Raw genomic sequence first — 20,175 nt, forward strand, 5'->3', positions numbered from 1 at the left:
CGGTATTGTTGTCTTTGCTCTTCGGTAATGTTCTGTCTTCTTCGCCTAGCATAATCTGTCCAAGTGGGTCGACGTTGACGTGGCTGTTGATTTCGTGAAGTTTCCATTTCTATTTGTTAGAAAGATAACAATGATATGTAGAGAAGAAAAAGTTTTGTGAGACCAAGATTGAAAGGGAAGGAGTAATTTAATTCTGTTAAGTATGATTGAAGGTGGTGAGTTAGTTTTTAAAGTGAATACGTAGTAGTAGCAGTTTTTTTTTCATTTTTAAAATACGTCGTGGGTTGATGGTGAATCAGTTTGGTACTCTATCCTAAGGTAAATTCTTTCCTTGATTAAAAAATAATAAACATGGAAGACTGTAGTAAAATGTTTGTTATATTGAATCCAATGTTTAACAAAAAAAGGGGTAAAATAGTAAGAAAAATTGGATACTAAATTTTCTTATTCCCATTATACATTGGTATAATCCATTATATATTGGTATAGTCCAATGACTTTAGTTAATAATGATTTATTTTTTTTTATACTTTAAATACTATTGTCCCATTGAAATAACTAATAATAAAATAAATATATTTTATATACTATCAGTTATTATACTATAATAATATATTGATCACTTATATATTGATCACTTATATACTATTATATTATGGGGTATTATGTATAAAAAATACTTATAAAAAATAGTAAATAATTAATATTTTGTTGACGTAATTTTATTTATATTATTAATTAAAAATAATATAATTAATAAAAAATAAAAAATAATTTTATTTGTATTATGGGCTATTTTATTTATATTTTATATTTTATTTTTTTATTTATATTAATTATTTATATTTTAATAATTTTTGAAAAATATCATAAAAAATTAAAGATAAAAATATAATTAATAAATTTAATTTTAAAATATCATGTATCTTGAGTACGTAGTGTCAGTTTTCTCTATTAGGAGTGGTTCAGTTTTTAAATTCTATCGTGGGTAAACCAAATTTTTAATAAAAAAGAAACCGGGACAATAGAAGAAGAAAGAATTTGACACTAAACATGTGTATCCCATTATATATTGGTATAGATTTTGATTAATGAATAATTTTATCAGTTTTGCCAATATTCGTTCACCCATCAATTTATTCATTCAGTTACAAAATAATTAAGTTTTCTAATATCAGAAAAAATTCAAAAAATAACAAAAAAATAATACAGTAATTAAAAGAGCATTGATTGCCGGTGCAAAATACAGTCATTTTGTGGCCATTTAGATGGAACAATAGCGGCGATTATCAAATGGTCGAAGATAAATTTAATTTTTTTGGAAAATCAGATAGCGACGGTTTGGAACCGCCGCAGAATACATTTCAAAAAACACAATGGTCAAAAGAACAGCAGCGGTTCAAAATCGCCAGAAAATGCGATCGAATTTTCTGTTGGCCAAATAGCGGCAGTTGAAACTGCCGCTAAATCAATCGACGCCAAGCAAGTGGTTTCCCAGCGGTTCAACGAAACCGCCGCAAAATCAAATGTCCACGCCCTATACTGCGACGGTTTTTGAACCGTTGGTAACTCGTTTTGCGGCAGTTAAAAACCATCACTAATCCTCATATAAACCGCTGCTAAACTGTGGTTCTGCTGTAGTGATATTGTCCGTGTACTGTATATTTAAAACAAATAAATCTCATTAAATAATTGAAAAAAAAAAACTAATTTTAAAATATCATAAAATTGAACAAAACAAGAAAATATAAACACTAAACCTCATTTCTATATAAAAAAATATTACATAGATTATACCGAAATTGTGTCAAATAACAACGAAATAGATTCATAAAAACACCAAAAATCTATCTTATTCTCTTCAATCTCTAAAATGATAATTCATAATATATTCATGATAATGAGTGAAGTTTGACTGCACCAATGAACCACCATAAAAAAGGTTCAACTGCAAAACGTAAGTCATATATTAGCCAAACTATTAACATGAACAAACTCAATTTTCATTGTTTAAAGAATATGAGTTTTACCTCACTTAGAGCTTTCTTTTTATGTTTCTTTGAAGCATTTACAATCTGTTTTTCGGTGTTTGATCTCAATCTATTTTTTGGACGTCCTCTTGTTCTCACTCATGGAGGGCTTTGAAGCTCATTAATATCTTCCAACGAAGCATCTTCGTGAGATAACAGACATTTTCCTTTGCTTTTGGTTTTGTATTCTTGCATCTCAGCCATAGCATTGTCATATGCGCAGTGCCGAATCGCAGTCAACTCCTCAAATTCTAATGTAAATTCACAAATATTTTGTGACCGAAACACCAAATCATCAAATCTGCTATTTCTTTGCTCCAATATAGGCTCGTCATGGCTACTCTTGATATATGTGTGTGCCTCCTCTTTACGTTCTTACTCTATCATTCCAATATATATCTTGGTGACACTTTATTTACTCTCTCAAAGCTTAATGCGCTTAGAGAATGACGGCACAATATCCCTCTTGACTCGAATAATAAGCACTGACATTTAACTTGAGCTGATATTGCATCGTATGTAACTACAAACTTTTTGAATGTTGAGTTAAAAACCTGTTCTACAACTTCATATGTCGTATAACCTAGAGCAGACTGCATTGATCTTGTGACGCAATTCACCTTTTCTCTAAATTGTGCTTGGACTTTTCTGAACTTCTCGTGAGTATACACATGCTGAAATTGAGCTTCTATTGGGAATTTTGTTGCACAAGGTATGACGAATTGGATAAGTGAGCTGTTACACATAATAAACTTATTAAAAAAAGCATGCATACTCTCGCTCTTTTGTGTGTTTCTCATCCCGCCCCAGAAGCGGTGATCTAAATAAATTGGAATCCATAAATGATGATCTTTGAAAAGCTCTGAAAAAATCAAAAAAATACTTAAATTAGCACCATAATACACTGAAAGACATAATTTTTGACACCTCTACTACCCAAGCAAAACATATAAATATCCACACACTAAAACTAACAACATCAGTTAATCCTAACAAAGACACCATTACCTGAAAGCCACTTGTTGTCCCTAACACCATACTTCATCAGAAAATCATTCCAATTCCTATCAAATGATTCTTTTGTAAAAGAGTTCCAAACAACATGACTCATCTCGTATTCAATTTTTTCGTGTCACTTGTAGTAATTTGATTTACTTGGGATCTTCTTCATGATATGTCAAATACACCAACAGTGAATTGTTGTAGCCATACAAGCTTCAATAGCCTTTTGCATCGATGTACATTGATCTGTAAGAATGCCTTTCGAAGCATTTTCTCCTATGCAACGAAGTCAACATTAAAATAACCATTTGAATGATTCAATATCCTCTTTTTTCAACAAAGCAAATCCCAAAAGTATTGACTGACCGTGATGATTCACCTCAACAAAAGAACCAAAAACTAGATTATACCTAAATACAACACAGAAACAAATCATATATACACCGAAAAACTATCTAAGTACACTAAAATTAATATCAAAATACACATAAACTAGAATAGCATATTATCTGTTTGTATTGTAAGTAGTATCGAATGAAATAACATCTCCAAAATATTCACAGAAAACCCTGCTTCTTGGGTCGTCACAAAAAATAATCTTAATTGACTGATCAACCTCAAGTTCAAGCTCGAAAAAAGAAATTCTGATTCTTCACTTTTGTAACACCCTACCACACAGAGCTTTACGCTTAAGCCGTAAAATAGAGGTGGTGTGGTATTACGACCTCTAAAACAAAATATATACATAATAATATTGAAAAGAACACAGTATACGAGGAGGCTTGAAAAATGGGTAAAGCAAATTCGCAAAATGAAAAGCGCAACACTCAGAAAATCGGGTTACTTGCGTACGAAGAAATCTAAAATTTATAGGTATCACTAAAAAGAAAAATAGAAGTAGAGATATAAGGAAACGATATAACAAGCTCCTAACTCAGCCTGCGAAACTAAGGCTGGCCGGAGAATATTTACATACATACATACATACCCCAAAGTCCAAAAATACAAAGATAACCCTTATTCTCTATAAACCTCTAAGAGGTACAAAATAAAGTAGATGTTCAGAGAGTTAAGTACACATATAAACATAAACTATAAAACCCAGAAACCGCTCCGCTACAAAAGTCCAGACGCCTACTGAGGAGCCTCTCGACCTGCATTTGAAAAATAACAACACAGTATGGAGTGAGAACCAGAGGTTCTCAGCATGGTAAAGATGCCACACACATAATACATAAGGTCCTGGGAATGCCAGAGGCAATGCTAGAATGCCGACACTCAGATATCAAGCTTAAAGAATCCATAGAAAGGGTGGTCATTTTAGGAGTTCTAAACCTAGCTTAAACTTAATCTCAACTTTAAACCTCTCCACCTTTCCTCCGATCCTCTATCTCCGGAGAGTTTGCAAAGACAGACAAACAGATAATTGCAAGCACAGGTAGGAAACAAGTAGTGCAAGTAGAAAATATAACAGTTAACATAATATATTCAATTAGGCATTCCCAAATAATGCATAACAAATAAAACAAACAAAATGCACATGATCTATGCCTGTCCTATGAATGATGAGGCTCATCTGTCGGTTATCAAGCCAACCTGACAAGTTCGGTTTGCTAAACCCTTGGACTGTCCCCCGTCGCGCATCTCCATGAGTCTATGCATAGATTTTTCTCTTTTAATTCATAAATCATACATTCATTTTACTCAATGGGGTTACCATTCCCGGGAATTTATACGTGCACGGTCACCCTTACGACGTAAGGTCAACAGAGTATCGAGTTTCGACCTGAAACACATGGTGGCAAGCCACGGAACTTTACACAGAGAAAATTGTATCTCAGATCATTTAAGTGCATAAGCCAAATAATATTCATAATCATTTATAAACATTTCATATTCCTACCATCAAAGTCATAGCATCAATTGCACTCCAAGTTTACATATTTCCAAACTTAATTCATTACTTTTTCAGCTTTACTTCACCCCCAAGTTATCTCCATTTCCTAACTTCATCTAATTACAAGGCTTACTACTATAATTTATGACTAAAAGAACAAAAATAGAGGTTTAGAAGTTTGAAATTAGGTTTAAAACTCAAAAACCCAAATTTGCAAAAATAGGGGCCACGCGTACGCGTGGGCGTGAAAAATCTTTGCTCGCGTATGCGTGAAAAATCTTTGCTCACGTACGCGTGATTCCCAACCCAAAAGGGTTGGTCGTGTACGCAAATCCCAGGTCATGCATACACGTGGGCGTACGTTTTACCAAAAATTTTGCAAAGTTTGAAAAGCTGCAGAATTTCCAATTTCAATACCAAACTTTCAACGCGCATAACTTTTTCGTTTTAAAACATTTTTCATCCATTCTTTGAACACCGTAAACTTCACGGACCTAATTTTCATATAAAATAGATTTGAAAAAATTTGGGGGTCCAGAAGCCGAGTTATGACTCGCCGAAGTTTGGCCAAAAACTAATTTTTTCACAAACCTCAAACCTCAAACTTTTACCAAAACAAGATTCTCATTCATAACTCTAAGGTTCTACACAACATAACACAACCCAATTTTCCTTCTCAACATTCTCATTCTTTCTACAATATACAACACATCATTCCACTACTCAAAACCAACCAATCCATATCCAAAGCAATCATGAGATATCAATGAAACAACAATAACAATTTCGTATTCATAATCCTCACTAAATCACCATCAACCACAAGCAATAGTCCTCATTCCCTTTCTCACACTCATTCAACATCCTCCATAAGTTCTACTAAACATTAAGCACAATCAGACATCCAGCCTATCGTATGGTCAACTAGCCTAAGTTTTCTCAGAACATTATATATTGCATACGTGAAACCTAAACCATACCTTGGCCGCTTTTTTACATATTGTCCAAAATCACCAAGGCACAAGCACCCAACCTCCACCAAGCTCCATGGCTCACAATTCAAGCTCCAACATATACATATACACACCTAATTTCACATATATCACACATACATACCCAAATTCATTACCCAATACACCAATTCAAGAGATTAGCTAGAGTTCTAGTATCCTCACCTTACCCAAGCATCGTATAAGTAAGAGTGAATATTTTTCTCAAGCTAATCAGATCCTAATACATCAAAGAGGCAAAAATTCAACACCACTTACATAATTTCGAAAAATTAGAGGAAGGAGAGGCTGAGAGTGATAAAGTGGGTTACCTATGTAATTGTTTCGATGGATTTGTAAAGCTTGATGCGGTGGTCGCGTGGCCGCAAACGGTGCGGCAATCGGAGCTCAGAGTGAGAAGATATAGCAATCTGAGTGTTTGAATGAGGGTTAGAAAGTTTACATGTTCTTCCCCTTCATGCTGAGCTTCTCAGTGTGTTGCATGCCAAATGGGGAAAGCTCATTTAATTGATGGGTTGGTTGGGCCCACGGGCCCGGTTCGGCCCGTTCGGTCTAATCTTGGGCCAATTTCTTTGAAATTAGTGTCAAAATTCTTGTTTTAAATAGCTCTATCCTAATTTAATATAATATTCATATTTTTTATTTTCTTTATAAAAATTTAATTTATTGACTAATTATTTACTAATTTTACGGGGTTTACATCTTTCATTCTTAATAAGTATTTCCCAAATTCTTTTGCATCCTCTAGTTCTGAAACATTCTGCACTTCTCTCGTGATGTAATTTCTCACATCTTTTTCAATGAAACTTAATTCACGATGACCCCCTACTGCTGCGACAAATGATTGGTAAGTTTTGCTTGGTTTGGTTCCAATTTCCTCATTATTCTCTATTGTACGTTGTACAGACATGCTTAATTGCCTGCGTTGCTTAAGTACCTCTACTTGATTTGGACAGCACGGATGTGAATGATGCAACACAACCTTCGAAATAATCCAAACACCAATGTCCTTCAATATATGCATATAAATTCTTGCAGGATAATTTAATCCAGCAGAGGCTTTGTATTCTCAAGTGGAGATATGTTCGATTTCCACTTTTCCTCTCTGATACATGTAATCAATTGGTTCTTAATTTCATTTTCCTTCTTATTTGTGTTCCAAATTTTCATAGAAAAACCTACCAATTTAGAATAATATTTTAGAATTTTTCAACTTCTTCGTGTTAAAAGTCATCCAACCTTTGGAACAAGCTGCTTAGCAACATTGTACAGAAACTGAAAATTCAACAAAATTGGTCCAAAATAAACCATATTAGCAACTAAAATACACCAAAAATGTAAACAAAATGGATTCATCAAAATAATAAAATCAGATTTAGAACTTGTATATTTCATTCAAATTCAAACCATTAACTATGCACAAAAATTTTTACAAACAAAAACAAAATGATTCAACTTCAAAATCATAAACTACTAACAAACTACATTAAATAGATTCAAACCATATCTCACCACTTGATTTGATTCAAAATAATGATACAATTATCCCTAGTTCAATTAAAAGTTTGAACCTATAAATACGCCAAAAAATTTTTAAAATGCACAGAAAGAGTTTCAAAATACACTAATTTATAATCGAAATACACTGAAACAAGAATGGAACAAATTCATCACAATAATAATTCATATTAGAATTCCTACATTAGATTCAATTCAAACCATCAACCATGAACAACAATTTTCACAAACAAAAAGAACATTATTTACATACAGAATCATAAACTACTAACGAACAACAATAACTAGAATCGAACCACACCTTAGCCACTTGATTCGATTCAAAATAATAATCCATTTTGCTCTAGTTCAATTGACAGTCTAAACTTGAATCATTCATTATCTTCAACAACGAAATAAACCTTCCTGAAGATATATCGAAGAGAGAGCCATTTCAGTTGTTCAACTGGACGGGACGCATAAACGACATATATTTATCACGAAAACAAAAAAGTGATCATATATATATTTTTGTGTTCATATGTTACACCACGAAAGGAGGGGCCTTGAAAGCTATAAGGGAGATGAATCGATTGAGGTTGAGAGGTAAGGTTCTTTTTGTGGGAGAAGCAAAGTACAGGAGAATTCCAGATATGAACGACATGAGGAGAACTCAAAGAAGAGAAGAGGATAAAAACTCTACTTATCACCGGCCACAACGCGAAGTGGTTCAGATAGAGGACCGGAAGAAAACAACAGAACCAAGTAAGCACACAAAAGTACTAGATCCACATGGAAATTGGTGGACAAAAAATGTGGAAGTTACTGTGGCAAAAGAAAACCTGGATTGGTTACAAAGAAGCCTTGTGGGTGGAACAACAACGGCCATTAATTTCAACTCGCTGAAAGATCAAGTTGCAAAGAACTTGCCTCAAGTCACCGAAGTATGAGGACTGGGTGCTTACAAAACCTTACTGACCTTTGATAGTCTGTTGAGCACAGAAGAGACATACATTCTTAACATGAATAGTCTTTTACAAGTTTCTTATGTTTGGCGATGGGAGGAGTCGTACCGAAGTGAAACTAGAAGAGTGTGGCTAGAATATTTTGGAGTTCCGTTGCAGGCTTGGTCTGTGGAAACTTTTAAAACTATAGGAGGTGAGTCGGGCGAATAGTTGGGTGCGATTCGATGACGGAATCATGCAATTTCTTCAGTGTTGGACGAGTGCAAATTGATACCTATGTAATGGACGTGATCAATGAATGGATACATATTACAATAGGCATCAGCGAACTTGATGTGTTGGTAAAGGAGGTGGGACGCGAGACATATGGCATAGGTTGTAAGTTGGACAACACTGCAGTCGGTGATACAAGTTGTGAAGAACAAAAGATAAGTGTTGTAGGTAACTGTACAGATGTGGCGGACAGGTTTGTGAGGCATACAAATCCACCGGAATGCGTAGACCAGGCGGCTGAACTGCTAATGGTAGTGAAGCGGAAGGATGAAGAAGATGAGGATAGAATAGTAAATTCAACGGGTATTTTAAATGAGTGGAATTTTGAAAATTCAAAAGAGGATCATTTTAATTTGGTAACATACAATACAAATAATGAGGCTTTTGAAAAGAGAGCTGATTTTGTGTGAAGAGGGGTTTATGAGCAATAAAGATGATTCGAAAAAAACTTCATCTTGGGATTTTGGCAATCTGAATGGTGGACTACAAAGGGTGCCATAAAGGGGACAATAAAACACAACAACAGATGCAAAGATAAGCCCAAAAATAAGGTTAGCAACAATATGGGCTCTGCAATGATTTTGGACCCAAATTATCCAGCAACTCCAAATTGGATAGGTGCTACTATAGGCAGTCCGGGTGGGCCAGTTCTGGTGGAGCCGGGTCGGGTGCAGCGCATTCTCGCTAGGAGCAGCCATCACATACGCAGTGTAGAAGCCGAGGGAAGTAGGAGTGACTCGGTAGGTGCTGGCTGGACCCAGGTCCAACGATCACGAGGAGCTGAAGAGGCCTGAGATTTTGACCGGCGAAGCCACCCATGGGAGAACCATCTGGTACTGGTGAACAATGGGCCGTGATCGAGAAGGTGGGGAATGCTAGAAACGGCGATGATGATGCTATCAGGTATGAGCAACTAGTGACGGACCAATAGAGTTGGATGCTGGAAGAATTAGAGTGATCCAGGGGGATGATGGAGCAGAGATCCAGGCAGCTAGAGGCGATAGGGATGAAGGCACTATCCGAGAAAAAAATGGCGGTCTTGGCGAGGTTAGTGATGATGGGAATTTTGGGGATATTGATGATAAAAATGACACAAATGGAGAGAACAAAATTGAAAGTGAAATGGTAAATAGAGGCAGGGCAAAGAAAGAAGGTGTTGTATATGATGTTGTAAATAGACGAAGTGGGTCAAATGAAGGTCAGAAGGTATTGGTGCAGGGTGGAGAGGGTATTGAAGATGCTTAACGGGGAGAAGACGGAGCTGAAAATAACGTGGAAATTGGTGACAATCAGAGCTCAACATTGGAGGAGCAAATGTTGGAAAACAAGAGGACAAATAGCAGTGGAATCTGGTGCTATACTGTACAACGAAGAGGATTATATCATGGCTATTCTCCAAGCTCAAAATGATGAAGTTTCTCAGAAAAGAAGAATGGCGAAACAAAAGGCTAAAGCAAGGCATTGCAGACCCAAGAATAAAAACAAGGTGTGTAATAATCTTTTAAGATTATTTTTAGTTCATGGAATATTAGAGGGTTGAGGGGGGATGGTAAGATGAGAATGATAAAGGTCCTAAAGAAAAAATATAGACTAAACATGTTAGGTCTGGTTGAAACTAAAAGGCCTATAGTAACGAAGTTTGATGTGGCTAGTTTGTAGGGGTGTGATAGTGCTGGGTGGGTATATGTAGAGGCTGATGGTGCATCGGATGGGTTGTTGTTAATATGGGATGAAACTGATTTTAAAATGAGTAACTGTTATAATGGGAAGAGATGGTTGTGTGTAGAAGGGATGATATTAAAGAGTAACTTCAACTGTGCATTTTTCTTGGTTTATGGTGCTCATACTAGAGAGGAGACACTTGTTGTGTGGGAGGAGTTGAGCTATGCTACCGGATTGTGCTAGGTCCCTTGTTGCTTCAAGGGAGACTTTAATGAGATTGTAAACATTGAAGAAAGAAAAGGTACTACTAGCCTAACAACGTCGCTGAGGACTTCAAGGATTGGATACAAGATATGCACTTGTTGGACTTACCGCTTAATGACCGTAAGTTTACGTGGTTCAGAGGCCAGTTCTGCAGTCGGATTGATAGAGTTCTGGTGAATCTGGAATGGGTTGAGAAGTTCCCAGAGATTCGCTTAAGAGGAGGACCTAGGGGCTTGTCAGATCACTACCCGATGATAGTGGAAGACTCAAGGTTGAGAGATGGACCTAAACCGTTCAAAAGCCTAGACTCATGGTTTACATACAAAGATTTTCACAGAATGGTTAAATAGGAATGGAGGGGGATAGGGGAGGTACAATTCACAGATAAATTGAAGGCCTTGACGATTCCGTTAGGGAGATGGCACAGAGACAATTTTGGGGACATGGATAACAAAATTATGAAATTTGAGGAAGAGATCAAGAAGATAGATGACATGGTAAGCAATGGTATACATGATGGAACAGTGGAGGGAAGAAGAAAGGCGTTAGTGACTTGCTATTAGAAGTGGTATGTGAGAAAAGAATCACACTGGAAACAGATGTCACATTTCCGTCTCGCAAAGGACATGGACAAAAACACCAGGTACTTCCATAACATAGCTTCAACAAGAAGGAGGAACAACATGATTGATGCCCTGGTAATTAATGGAAGGTTGGTAAGAAATCAAGCAAGAATAAAAATTGCTATTAAAGAGTTCTACAAGAATTTATAACATCAGGAGGAGTCTCCTATGGTGGGTTTAGGGACGGTCTGGTGGGTACGATATCTGAAGAGGATGCTACAGCCTTAGAGGTATTGCCGTCAGCTGAGGAGATTAGAGATGCGGTATGGGATTGTTAATCTTCTAGGGCACCAGGGAGTGACGGGTACAACTTCAATTTTATTAAGAAGTGCTGGGACGAGATTGAGGCTGAGTTCACAGCAGCTGTGGTGGGGTTCTTTCAGACTTCTAGGCTACCGCCCGATGCTAATATAACTTGGGTTGCTTTGGCACCAAAGTTCATTGGGGCCAAGGAGATGAAGGACCTTCGACCAATTAGCATGGTGGGTTGTGTGTATAAGATGATTTCTAAGGTGTTGGTTAGGAGGATGAGGTCAGTTATTCCAGGCCTAGTTGGAGAGACTTAGAGTGCATTTGTTAAGGGTCAAAAAATACATGACGGGGCATTTATTTCATGTGAAACTGTACATTGGATTAAAATGAGGAAAAAGTAAGCGGCAATAATCAAACTGGACTTTCAAAAGGCATATGATAGGGTCAAGTGGAGTTTTGTAGACATTGTCCTGCAGAAGATGGGTTTTGGCCGAAGGTGGAGGGAATGGGTTATGGAGTGTGTCGGCACAACCTCTATATCGATGTTGATAAATGGTTCTCCAACAAAGCTATTCGGGATGGAAAGAGGTCTGAGACAAGGTGATCCTCTATCTCCATTCTTGTTTGTACTTCTTGTTGACATCTTACACAGAATGATTGAAGATGCAGTTAGAAATAGCCGGATAACCCCATTACTTGTTGGGAGAAACAACATTGAATTGTCACATCTTCAATTTGCTGACGACATTGTGTTGTTCTGTCCGTCGGAGGAGGAGACCATTAAGAATTATAAGAGGCTTCTACGATTCCTTGAGTTGATGTTGGGCTTAAGTATCAATTTTGACAAGTCTAGTTTGATCCCAATCAATTGTGAACATCAGTAGGTTCGAAGTATGCGCAGCTTGCTGGGGTGCAAAGAAGCTACTCTTCCGGTTAGATACCTTGGTGTCCCTCTAGGAGCTACCCCGAGGTTGGTTAAGACTTGGAAGCCAATTATAGACAAAGTGGAGGAGAAGCTCAGCTTGTGGAAATCTAAGGTACTGAACAAAGCTGGGAAGTTGGTGCTCATCAAAGCAGTACTAAATAGCTTGCCGGTATATTACTTAACCTTATATAAGATGCCGAAGGTGGTTGCGGAGAAGCTAATTTCATTACAGAGAAGGTTCTTATGGAGCAAGGAGGATGACAGGAACGGTATGAATTTGGTTAGTTGGGAAGTGGTCCAAGCCCCAAAAAAGCTGGGTGGGTTAGGTGTCAGAGATGCGATGGTTCGTAATACAGCACTACTGTTTAAGTGGTGGTGGAAGTTCTCAAAGGAGGAGTGTCCGTTGTGGAAGAAGGTGGTATGATCATGTAACAACCTCTCTCCTAATGCGCTATTATCAACCCAGGCATTACCTACTAGAGGGGCTCCATGGAAGGACATATGTCAATTACAGATAAAGGAGCAACATATAAGAGAAAAAATGATATCTGGCTTGTCCATAGAGATTGGTGATGGAAGAAGAACTCATTTTTGGGAAGATGTTTGGCTAAGTGGTGGCCCTCTGAAGGATAGGTTTCTAAGGCTCTTCTTGGTTTCAATCCAAAAACGAGCAGTCATAGGGGTGTGTGGCTTTTGGGATGGGTTAAAGTAGATTTGGAACTTTCAATGGAGGCGTGAGCTTTTCTAATGGGAGTTGGAACTTGTAAACCAATTACATGATGCTCTAAGGCTGATTAAACTAGCTGTTAACAGAGAGAATAGAGTGGTCTGGAAGTTTGACAAACAATGTGTATTTTCTACTAACAATTTTGTGCAGGTGTTGCAGGCAGAAATGCTTCCAGATAACGTAACAAGTTACAGCTTCACTAAGACTATCTGGAGAGGGTTAGTGATGAGCGGATAATTTATACGCTTTTTGGCATTGTTTTTAGTATGTTTTTAGTAGAATCGAGTTACTTTTAGGGATGTTTTTATTAGTTTTTATGTTAAATTCACATTTTTGGACTTTACTATGAGTTTGTGTGTTTTTCTGTGATTTCAGGTATTTTCTGGTTGAAATTGAGGGACTTGAGCAAAAATCATATTCAGAGGTTGAAGAAGGACTGCTGATGCTGTTGGATTCTGACCTCCCTTCACGCAAAGTGGATTTTCTGGAGCTACAGAACTCAAAATGGCACGCTTCCAATTGCGTTGGAAAGTAGACATCTAGGGCTTTCCAGCAATATATAATAGTCCATACTTTGTCCGAGCTTAGATGACGTAAAAGGGCGTTGAACGCCAGTTCTACGCTGCAGTCTGGAGTTAAACGCCAGAAACACGTCACAAGCCAGAGTTGAACGCCAGAAACACGTTGCAAACTGGCGTTCAACTCTAAGAATGACCTCTCCACGTGTAAACTTCAAGCTCAGCCCAAGCACACACCAAGTGGGCCCCGAAAGTGAATTTATGCATCAATTACTTACTTCTGTAAACCCTAGTAGCTAGTTTAGTATAAATAGGACTTTTTACTATTGTATTTACATCTTTTGATCATCTTGGGACATCTAGTTCTTAGATCATGGGGGCTGGCCATTCGGCCATGCCTGAACCTTCATCACTTATGTATTTTCAACGGTAGAGTTTCTACACACCATAGATTAAGGTGTGGAGCTCTGCCGTTCCTCATGAATTAATGCAAAGTACTACTGTTCTTTATTCAATTCAACTTATTCCGCTTCTAAGATATTCATTCGCACTTCAACATGAATGTGATGAACGTGACAATCATCATCATTCCCTATGAACGCGTGCCTGACAACCACTTCCGTTCTACCTTAGATTGAATGAGTATCTCTTGGATCTCTTAATCAGAATCTTCGTGGTATAAGCTAGATTGATGGCGGCATTCATGAGAATCAGGAAAGTCTAAACCTTGTCTGTGGTATTCCGAGTAGGATTAAAGGATTGAATGACTGTGATGAACTTCAAACTCGCGAGTGCTGGGCGTAGTGACAGACGCAAAAGGATAGTAAATCCTATTCCAGTATGATCGAGAACCTCCAAATGATTAGCCATGCAGTGACAGCGCATCGGACCATTTTCACAGAGAGGATGGGATGTAGCCATTGACAGCGGTGATGCCTCCAGATGATTAGCCATGCAGTGACAGCGCATCGGACCATTTTCACAGAGAGGATGAGATGTAGCCATTGACAACGGTGATGTCCTTACATAAAGCTAGCCATGGAAAGGAGTAAGACTGGTTGGATGAAGACAGCGGGAAAGCAGAGATTCAGAGGAACAAAAGCATCTCTATACGCTTATCTGAAATTCTCACCTATGAATTACATAAGTATTTCTATCTTTATTTTCTGTTTATTTATTATTATTATTCGAAAACTCCATAACCATTTGATATCCTCCTGACTGAGATTTACAAGGTGACCATAGCTTGCTTCAAGCCGACAATCTCCATGGGATCGACCCTTACTCACGTAAGGTTTTATTACTTGGACGACCCAGTGCACTTGCTGGTTAGTTATGCGAAGTTGTGAAGTTATGCTTGGACCATGGTATTGTGCACCAGTTTGTTGGCGCCATTACCAAGGGAGAGAACGAACAACAAATTTTACAATCTCAGAGTAACAATTTCGCATACCAAGTTTTTGGCGCCGTTGCCGGGGATTGTTCGAGTTTGGACAACTGACGGTTCATCTTGTTGCTCAGATTAGGTAATTTTCTTTTTGTTTTATTTTCAAAAATTTTTCAAAAAAAAATTCTCCTTTATTTTCGAAAAAAAATAAAATAAAAATTCTTTTCAAAATTTTTATTATGTTCTTCAGAATTTTTAAGAATGAGTTCTAGTGTTTCATGAAGCATGTTGAAGCCTGGCTGGCTGTAAAGCCATGTCTAAATTTATTTGGACTGGGGCTTCCAACCTAACATTATCAAGAGCAAGCCAGTTGTTGCTAATCCACCTGCTGCTGTTCCATCCACCTGATTTATATCCTAAAGCTGACTGGCTATTAAGCCATGTCCAACCCTTTGATTGGAGCTTTCGGGTAATATTGAAAGATTCCTGGAATTCTTCTTAAAAATTTTGGAATCCTTATTTTTCTTTTTCAAATAATTTTCGAAAAATCCAAAAAAAAATAGAAAATCATAAAATCAAAAATATTGTGTTTTTGGTATGAGTCTTGTGTCAATTGCATGTTTTAAATTTTGCATAAAATTTTCGAAAAAAATCATGCATTCATGGTGTTCTTCATAATCTTCAAGTTGTTCTTGGTAAATCTTCTTGTTTGATTTTGATGTTTTCTTGTTTTGTGCCTTTTCTTGTTTTTCATGTGCATTTTTGCATTCATAGTGTCCGAACATGAAAGATTTCTAAGTTTGGTGTCTTGCATGTTTTCTTTGCATATAAAAATTTTCAAAAATATGTTCTTGATGTTCATCACGATCTTCAAAGTGTTCTTGGTGTTCATCTTGACATTCATAGCATTCTTGCATGCATTCATTGTTTTGATCCAAAATTTTCATGCATTGCATCATTTTCATATTTTTCTCTCTCATCATTAAAAATTCAAAAATAAAAAAAAATATCTTCCCCTTTTCTCTCATAAATTTCGAAAATTTGGATTGACTTTTTCAAAAATTTTTAAAATCTAGTTGTTTTTATGAGTCAAATCAAATTTTCAATTTAAAAATCTTATCTTTTTCAAAAATCAAATCTTTTTCATTTTTCTTAATTTTACCTCATAATTTTCGAAAATATCATCAACAATTAATGTTTTGATTCAAAAATTTCAAGTTTGTTACTTACTTGTTAAGAAAGATTCAAACTTTAAGTTCTAGAATCATATCTTGTGATTTCTTGTGAATCAAGTCATTAATTGTGATTTTAAAAATCAAATCTTTTTCAAAACTAATTTCAATCATATCTTTTCAAAAATATCTTTTTATCTTATCTTTTTCAAAATCATATCTTTTCATAACATATCTTTTTCAAAAATTTGATTTTAAAATATCTTTTCTAACTTCTTATCTTCTTATCTTTTCAAAATTGATTTTCAAATTTGTTTCAACTAACTAACTAACTTTTTGTTTGTTTTTTATCTTTTTCAAAACTACCTTACTAACTCTCTCTCTCTAATTTTCGAAAATCTCTTCCCTCTTTTTCAAAAATTCTTTTTAATTAACTAATTGTTTCAAATTTTGATTTTAATTTTCGAAAATCACTAACCAATTTTTCAAAAATTATTTTCGAAAATCCTCTCACCTCTCATCTTCTTCTATTTATTTATTCATTTACTAACATCTCTTCCTCACTCACCAAAAATCCGAACCCCTCTCTCTCTTTGAGTTCAGATTTACTCTTCTTTTCTTCCACTCACCTAAGGGAACCTCTATACCTGGGCAAAAAGGATCCCTATTATTATTTTTTCTATTCCCTCCTTTTTCATATGAGCAGGAGCAAGGACAAGAACATTCTTGTTGAAGCAGATCCAGAACCTGAAAGGACTCTGAAGAGGAAACTAAGAGAAGCTAAATTACAACAATCCAGCAAGCACCTTTCAGAAATTTTCGAACAGGAAGAGGAGATGGCAGCCGAAAATAATAATAATGCAAGGAGGATGCTTGGTGACTTCACTGCACCTAATTCCAATTTACATGGAAGAAGCATCTCCATCCCTGCCATTGGAGCAAACAACTTTGAGCTTAAACCTCAATTAGTTTCTCTGATGCAACAAAACTGCAAGTTTCATGGACTTCCATCTGAAGATCCTTTTCAGTTCTTAACTGAATTCTTGCAAATATGTGATACTGTTAAGACTAATGGAGTAGATCCTAAAGTCTACAGGCTCATGCTTTTCCTTTTACTGTGAGAGACAGAGCTAGAATATGGTTGGACTCTCAACCTAAGGATAGCCTGAACTCTTGGGATAAGCTGGTCAAGGCTTTCTTAGCCAAGTTCTTTCCTCCCCAAAAGCTGAGTAAGCTTAGAGTGGATGTTCAAACCTTCAGACAGAAAGAAGGTGAATCCCTCTATGAAGCTTGGGAGAGATACAAGGAACTGACCAAAAAGTGTCCTTCTGACATGCTTTCAGAATGGACCATCCTGGATATATTCTATGATGGTCTGTCTGAATTAGCTAAGATGTCATTGGATACTTCTGCAGGTGGATCCATTCACCTAAAGAAAACGCCTGCAGAAGCTCAAGAACTCATTGACATGGTTGCTAACAACCAGTTTATGTACACTTCTGAGAGGAATCCTGTGAGTAATGGGATGCCTCAGAAGAAGGGAGTTCTTGAAATTGATACTCTGAATGCCATATTGGCTCAGAATAAAATATTGACTCAGCAAGTCAATATGATTTCTTAGAGTCTGAATGGAATGCAAGCTGCATCCAACAGTACTCAAGAGGCATCTTCTGAAGAAGAAGCTTATGATCCTGAGAACCCTGCAATAGCAGAGGTAAATTATATGGGTGAACCTTATGGGAACACCTATAACCCCTCATGGAGAAATCACCCAAATTTCTCATGGAAGGATCAACAAAAGCCTCAACAAGGCTTTAATAATGGTGGAAGAAACAGGTTTAACAATAGTAAACCTTTTCCATCATCCACTCAGCCACAGACAGAGAATTCTGAGCAGAATCCATCTAGCTTAGCAAATTTAGTCTCTGATCTATCTAAGGCCACTCTGAGTTTCATGAATGAAACAAGGTCCTCCATTAGAAATTTGGAGGCACAAGTGGGCCAGCTGAGTAAAAGGATCACTGAAATCCCTCCTAGTACTCTCCCAAGCAATACAGAAGAAAATCCAAAAGGAGAGTGCAAGGCCATTGATATAACCATCATGGCCGAATCCAAGGAGGGAGGAGAGGACGTGAATCCCAAGGAGGAAGACCTCCTGGGACGTCCAGTGATCAATAAGGAGTTCCCCTTTGAGGAACCAAAGGAATCTGAGACTCATCTAGAGACCATGGAGATTCCATTGAACCTCCTTATGCCATTCATGAGCTCTGATGAGTATTCCTCTTCTGAAGAGAATGGGGATGTTACTGAAGAGCAAGTTGCCAAGTTCCTTGGTACAATCATGAAGCTGAATGCCAATTTATTTGGTAATAAGACTTGGGGAGATGAACCTCCCCTGTTCACCAATGAACTAAATGCATTGGATCAACTGAGATTTCCTCAGAAGAAACAAGATCCTGGAAAGTTCCTAATACCTTGTACCATAGGCACCATGACCTTTGAGAAGGCTCTATGTGACCTTGGGTCAGGAATAAACCTCATGCCACTCTCTGTAATGGAGAAACTGGGAATCTTTGAGGTACAAGCAGCTAAAATCTCATTAGAGATGGCAGACAATTCCAGAAAACAGGCTTATCGACAAGTAGAGGACATAGTAGTAAAGGTTGAAGGCCTTTACATCCCTGCTGATTTCATAATCCTAGATACTGGGAAGGATGAGGATGAATCCATCATCCTTGGAAGACCCTTCCTAGCCACAACAAGAGCTGTGATTGATGTTAACAGAGGTGAACTAGTCCTTCAATTGAATGAGGACTCCCTTGAGTTTAAAACTCAAGGACATCCTTCTGTAAACATGGAAAAGAGGCACAGTAAGCTTCTCTCAAAATAGAGTCAACCAGAGCCCCCACAGTCAAACTCTAAGTTTAGTGTTGGGAAGCCATAACCAAACTCTAAGTTTGGTGTTGAACTCCCATATCCAAACTCTAAGTTTGGTGTTGGGGAGTCTCAACAATGCTCTGAACATCTGTGAGGCTCCATGAGAGCCCACTGTCAAGCTATTGACATTAAAGAAGTGCTTGTTGGGAGGCAACCCAATTTTTATTTATCTAATTCTATTTTTATTTTTATTGTTCTTTCATGTTTTATTAGGTTCATGATCATGTGGAGTCACAAAATAAATAGAAAAATAAAAAATAGAATCAAAAACAGCAGAAGAAAAATCACACCCTGGAGGAGGATCTTACTGGCGTTCAACGCCAGAACAGAGCATGGATCTGGCATTGAACGCCAGAAACAAGCAGCATCCTGGCGTTCAGACGCCAGAAATGCACAGTGAGGAAAGCTGGCGCTGAACGCCAGAAACAAGCATAGAACTGGCGTTCAACGCCAGAAACATGCTACATCTGGGCGTTGAACACCCAGAACAAGCATCAATTCGGCGTTTAAACGCCAGAATTGCATGCAAAGGCATTTTACATGCCTAATTGGTGCAGGGATGCAAATCCTTGACACCTCAGGATCTGTGGACCCCACAGGATCAACTCAGCATCTGTGGACCCCACAGGATCCCCACCTACCACCACTCACTCTCTTCCCTCTTCTCAATGTTCATCCTCTCTTCCCAATAAACACCCTTCCCCAAAACCCTTCACCAATCACCTCAAGCTCTCTTCCCTATCACCCATTCACCACTCACATCCATCCACTCTTCCCCATAAACCTACCTCATAAACTCCACCCACCTTCAATATTCAAAATCAATTTCCTACCCAAACCCACCCTATATGGCCGAACCTTAACCCCCCTCCCTTCCCTATATAAAGCCCTCCATTCTTATTCATTTTCACACAACACAACCCTCTCTTCCCCTTCTTGGCCGAATACACCTCTCCCTCCTCTCCTCCATATTTTCTTCTTCTTCTTCTTCTATTCTTTCTTCTCTTGCTCGAGGGCGAGCAACATTCTAAGTT

General features: G+C 37.4%; 1 non-coding gene across 1 annotated transcript; it reads right to left on the reverse strand.

Annotated features, from left to right (window-relative positions):
- Positions 1-17,435: 17,435 nt before the first annotated feature.
- LOC112788442 (small nucleolar RNA R71) lies at positions 17,436-17,543 on the reverse strand. Its single transcript, XR_003195805.1, has one exon. It is a non-coding gene; the product is annotated as a small nucleolar RNA R71 (small nucleolar RNA).
- Between the last annotated feature and the right edge of the window lie 2,632 nt (positions 17,544-20,175).

The sequence above is a fragment of the Arachis hypogaea genome, chromosome 20 (genome assembly GCF_003086295.3).
Source record: "Arachis hypogaea cultivar Tifrunner chromosome 20, arahy.Tifrunner.gnm2.J5K5, whole genome shotgun sequence".
NCBI lineage: Eukaryota > Viridiplantae > Streptophyta > Magnoliopsida > Fabales > Fabaceae > Arachis > Arachis hypogaea.